This window comes from Mobula hypostoma, chromosome 17, assembly GCF_963921235.1.
Source record: "Mobula hypostoma chromosome 17, sMobHyp1.1, whole genome shotgun sequence".
NCBI lineage: Eukaryota > Metazoa > Chordata > Chondrichthyes > Myliobatiformes > Myliobatidae > Mobula > Mobula hypostoma.
The window spans coordinates 62,477,854-62,483,853 of NC_086113.1; the positions used below are offsets into that span (position 1 = coordinate 62,477,854).

A 6,000-nucleotide genomic window follows, 5' to 3' on the forward strand; every position below is an offset into this window, starting at 1 on the left:
AGATTTTCTCTTGTTTGTGATTGCTCACAAGTACATACATCTGATGAGCTTTATAAAATATTCTCTTAAACATCTATCTCTGCTATAGTCATAGTCATACTTTATTGATCCCAGGGGAAATTGGTTTTCATTACAGTTGCACCATAAATAATAAATAGTAATAGAACCATAAATAGTTAAATAGTAATATGTAAATTATGCCAGTAAATTATGAAATAAATCTAGGACCAGCCTATTGGCTCAGGGTGTCTGACCCTCCAAGGGAGGAGTTGTAAAGTTTGATGGCCACAGGCAGGAATAACTTCCTATGACGCTCTGTGTTGCATCTCGGTGGAATGAGTCTCTGGCTGAATGTACTCCTGTGCCCACCCAGTACATTATGTAGTGGATGGGAGACATTGGATGGGAGACATTGACCATGCAACTTAGACAGCATCCTCTTTTCAGACACCACCGTCAGAGAGTCCAGTTCCATCCCCATGACATCACTGGCTTCATGAATGAGTTTGTTGATTCTGTTGGTGTCTGCTACCCTCAGCCTGCTGCCCCAGCACACAACAGCAAACATGATAGCACTGGCCACCACGGACTCGTAGAACATCCTCAGCATCGTCCGGCAGATGTTAAAGGACCTCAGTCTCCTCAGGAAATAGAGACGGCTCTGACCCTTCTTGTAGACAGCCTCAGTGTTCTTTGACCAGTCCAGTTTATTGTCAATTCATATCCCCAGTTATTTGTAATCCTCCATCATGTCCACACTGACCCCCTGGATGGAACCAGGGGTCACCGGTACCTTAGCTCTCCTCAGGTCTACCACCAGCTCCTTAGTCTTTTTCACATTAAGCTGCAGATAATTCTGCTCACACCATGTGACAAAGTTTTCTACCGTAGCCCTGTACTCAACCTCATCTCCCTTGCTGATGCATCCAACTATGGCACAGTCATCGGAAAACTTCTAAAGATGACAAGACTCTGTGCAGTAGTTGAAGTCCGAGGTGTAAATAGTGAAGAGAAAAGGAGACAAGACAGTCCCCTGTGGAGCCCCAGTGCTGCTGATCACTCTGTCAGACACACAGTGTTGCAAGCACACGTACTGTGGTCTGCCATATATAATATAGTGATATAATGATATCATATTCTTTATTTTCCCAGTCCACTAGCCAATTTTATGTTCATTCCATCATAGTTGCCTTATTCAGACTCGTGTTTCAGATTCAGTTTTCTCACCCTCAAACTGAATTTGAAATCCTGAGGGAATCTTGAGCAAGGGATTATTATTATTTCCAACATTTTCTATTTTTATTTCAGATTCATAGAAACATAGAAACACAGAAAACCTATAGCACAATACAGACCCTTCCGCCCACAGAGTTTGCTGAACATGTCCCTATCTTAGAAATTACTAGGGTTACCCATAGCCCTCTATTTTTCTAAACTCCATGTACCTATCCAAAAGTCTCTTAAAAGACCTTATCGTATCCTCCTCCACCACCATTGCCGGCAGCCCATTCCACACACTCACCACTCTCTAAGTAAAAAACTTACCCCTGACATCTCCTCTGTACCTACTCCCCAGCACCTTAAACCTGTGTCCTCTTGTGACAACCATTTCAGCCCTGGGAAAAAGCCTCTGACTATCCACACGATCAATGCCTCTCATCATCTTATACACCTCTATCAGTTTACCTCTGAACCTCCGTCGCTCCAAGGAGAAAAGGCTGAGTTCACTCAACCTATTCTCATAAGGCATGCTCCCCAATCCAGGCAACATCCTTGTAAATCTCCTCTGCACCCTTTATATTTCCACATCCTTCCTATAGTGAGGCGACCAGAACTGAGCACAGTACTCCAAGTGGGGTCTGACCAGGGTCCTATATAGCTGCAACATTACCTCTCAGCTCCTAAACTCAATCCCACGATTGATGAAGGCCAATGCACCGTGTGCCTTCTTAACCACAGAGTCAACCTTTGCAGCTGCTTTGAGTGTCCTATGGACTCGGACCCCAAGATAGTGTCTGTAATATTAAATATCAACTTATTGAATTCAAAATTAATTTGAAAAGTTCCCTTTAAGGCAATGACTTCTGAAAATCATGACAGGAGAGGAAAGTGGCTGTTATTGGGGACTTGCTGAAGGTTAAAGCTCCCAGTGGCATTGTTCTTGTTGATGAATACAGTGACTCCCTTTGAGCAGGAGGTGAGTGAAATTACACAGAAGCCTTTTATGGAGTTGTGTTGTCACCAGGGGTGGGGGCTCGAATTTAACAGACAATGTTCAAACACCCTATCCTAATTACTGATCACTATCCTAAGGCCGAAAGTAACTATTCTGTTATTGCTGTGACACCTGAAAGGCAAAAACACCCAATTATCACAATGAGCTGTTGCAGTGCAAAGATCATGTTGTTAAAAACGCAAACACGAGGAATTCTGCAGATGCTGGAAATTCAAGCAACACACATCAAAGTTGCTGGTGAATGCAGCATCTCTAGGAAGAGGTATAATCGACGTTTCGGGCCGAGACCCTTCGTCAGGACAAACTGAAAGAAGAGCTAGTAAGAGATTTGAAAGTGTTGTTACATGGGTTGGGCCAAAGTGAGGAACACTGCCAAGTCTTTCAACCACTGAAAGAGGAAATGGCTTCAAACGAAGCTTGCTGGAATACCCCCTGCTCCACTCTGCCCACCCACCCACCCACCCCCCCTCCAGACCTGTGTGCCTGAAATGTACTGGTAATCCTGAAGTCCAGGATTCCTTCAGCACAGTGATGGCATTCAACTCCCAAAGCAACTCACAAAACTCTGGTGGAACTCAGCAGGTCAGGCAGCATCAGCGAAGGGAAATGGGACAGTCAACACTTCGGGTCAGGAACTTGGGTCCAGATGAAGGGTCACAACCCTTGAAGCATTGACAGTCCCTCCACAGATGCTGACTGACCTACTGAGCTCCTCCAGCATTTTGTATGTTGCTTCAGATTCTAGCGTCTGCAGACTCCTGTGCTTAATAACTCCCACAGCAACTGTCCAGTTGCAGACCCACTTCCAATTAGTGTCCATACGGACATAGAAACTAACATAGAATTAGGAGCAGAAGAATGCTATTCAGCCCCTCAGGTCTGCACCACCATTTAATAAGATCCCAGTTGGTATGACTGTAACCTCTGTTCTAATCTCCCTGCAATCTTTCAACGCTAGGTTTATTGAGTCTAACACTAACCCTAATCTAACCTAGTCGTCTGTCTTAAAAATATTCAAAGGCTTTGAGGAAGAGAATTCCAAAGATTTGTGATCATCTGAGAACTTTTATTTTTGCTTATCACTGGCTTAAGTAAAATCCCTTAGTTTTAAACAGTGATCCATAGTTCTAGAACAGGGGTAGGCAACCTTTTCTGTATTAATGTGCGGATGGTGGGCCAAATAAATGTCATAAAAAACTTGAAATATGGGAATTATCCATTTAAATACATCTAGTTATGTTTTGCCTCAAATTAATGAATAACACATACTAGAAAATCATTTGTGCTTAACCAAGGATGCCAATTAGTAACCAAAGAACTCAGTTTAGTTTTTCTGTCCCACCATTGCTGGTGCCCCATCTGTTGTGATGCCAATTAGCTTCGACACATTAAGTTTTATTTCTGACATCATTTTTAGCAAAGCTTCAAAAATGTCTGCCCCAGTAACTGTGTCCTTCATAGAAACTAATTGAATAAACTCTTCAAAAATGTGAAAAGTTGAGGTCACTCCTCGCACAAACACTGCAAGTTGAGCAGTGTCTCTCAAGTCTGTACTTTCGTCAAGTACAATTGAAAAAAATGCAATTCGTTGCAGGCATCCCTTAAACAACTTTTAACATCTGCTGACGTTTCTTCAACTCGCCGTGTGATCGTTCTTGCTGACAGGCTGATAGATACAAATAAGGATTTCTTTTCAGGACAAGCAATATCCACCACTGCCAGTAAACATTCTTTGGCAAACTCTCCATTTGTAAAAGGCTTCATCTTTTAGACCATAAGACAAAGGAGCAGAAGTTGGCCATTCGGCCCATCGAGTCTGCTCCGCCATTTTATCATGAGCTGATCCATTCTCCCATTTAGTCCCACTCTCCCGCCTTCTCACCATAACCTTTGATGCCCTGGCTACTCAGATACCTATCAATCTCTGCCTTAAATACACCCAATGACTTGGCCTCCCCTGCTGCCCGTGGCAACAAATTCCATAGATTCACCACCCTCTGACTAAAAAAATTTCTTTGCATTTCTGTTCTGAATGGGCGCCCTTCAATCCTTAAGTCATGCCCTCTCGTACTAGACTCCTCCATCATGGGAAACAACTTTGCCACATCCACTGTGTCCATGCCTTTCAATATTCGAAATGTTTCTATGAGGTCTCCCCTCATTCTGCAATATGTTCTGAGACTTCATAGCTGGCACGAGTATTTCCTTCATTTTCACTGCTTTTTCAATACTCAGCTTCTACCTTCCTACGTTTTGCGTTCATTGCCATTGGAATTTTTTTCTTTGATTTTATTTCGAAACGAGAGTTATTCAACAAGTATCGTAGCACATGTAAATATCTCCCGTCATTCGTATATACCAGTGTTTGGTTTGGAACAAAATGGAACCTGGGGCCAGAGTAACATGTCCATCAGTGTGGTCACGTGAAATACTCAGAATAAGGAAAAATCACTCGCGGGCCAGGTAAGCATAGTATCTCAATATTTGCTCGCAGGCCGTAGGTTGCTTACCCCTGTTCTAGAATCACCTGGGGAAGAATAATCCTCTGCACATCCTGTCAAAACACCTCAGGATAATATATTTTTCAATAAAGTCTCCTATCACTTTCCTAAATATGAGTCTAGCCTTTCCAATTTTTCTTCATAAGAAAACCCACCCATTTCCAGCGTTAGTCAAGGTAATCCTCCCCTAAAGTGTTTCCTTTAAATAAAGAGGCCATATTGTACATTGCACCCCAGGCTGGTCTCATTAATTCCCCTATATAACCACTCATTGCCTCCAGCAGTCAACACCATGTTGTTAGTTTCTCTTTTTACTTGCTACATCTGCATTCTAGCCCTTTGTCAATTATGTCCAAGGTCATTTTGAGAGCTCTGTAATCTCTTGCCATTTAGTTAATGTGCTTTACTTTCCCTGTCAAAACGGACAGTTTCACATTTTCCTATGTTAGAATCTGTTTTCCAGATCACCAAGTTAACTTGCACAGAACTTTTCACAACCCTTCACAACTTACTTTTGATGATTTGTTCCATCACAAAATTAAACAAGTGATACTTTCACTGCCTTCATTCAGGCCCATGTAATTATGAAACTGAGAGAAAAACCAGCAGCTTCAGTACTTACTAGCAGCAAATATTCAAGCCACAGAACCAGCTGTATTAAATGATTTCATTAAACCCCCAAACCTGTTACATAGGCATAATTTAACAACTTTAAAAATGCACCACATACCTTTTCAAACCTCAGCTTGTTGCTTCAGAGAGCCAGTTACTGCCGCTTGCCCTACAGGAAATGAAGCTTGGCTGTCAAAAACAAACCAGAAGTAAATCATTGACGGGAAGTCAATTATAAAACCCCCTGATCCAGAACTCACATGTAAATCTGAGCAACTTCAAAGTACATATAAATTATATAACCCTGAGATTCGACTGCTTACGGATAGCTACAAAACAAGAAACCAGAAAGAACCTAATTTTTTAAAAAAGACCAATGCCCAAGGTGCAGAAAGAGAGGGAAAAAACCACAAATCATGCAAAAATTAAAAGCAAACAACAGCATTCCAAACCAAACTGAGTCCATAGACTCGGAGCCTAGAGAAGCCACAGTCAGTTTCAACTTCAAGAAATCATAAATAAGGTATAAAATGGTTCAAACACGGACACATTATTTATACAGTAATACAGTAACAGTGAATAGGAAGTAACCAATGTCAGCACTATTAAAAGTCATAGAATACTACAGCAGAGAAACAGGCCTTTGGCCCA

General features: G+C 42.0%; 1 protein-coding gene across 4 annotated transcripts in view; it reads right to left on the reverse strand.

The window, feature by feature from the left end:
• LOC134358078 (leukocyte elastase inhibitor-like) overlaps positions 1-5,540 on the reverse strand; it is a 53,600-nt gene extending 48,060 nt beyond the window's left edge. For 2 of the 4 annotated variants that reach the window (XM_063070012.1, XM_063070010.1), the window contains exon 1: positions 5,468-5,516. The gene's annotated coding sequence lies outside the window, so the exon portion shown is untranslated. Of the gene's footprint in view, positions 1-5,467 lie in introns of all 4 variants that reach the window. The other 2 variants (XM_063070011.1, XM_063070009.1) reach the window with 2 other exon arrangements.
• Positions 5,541-6,000: the final 460 nt, after the last annotated feature.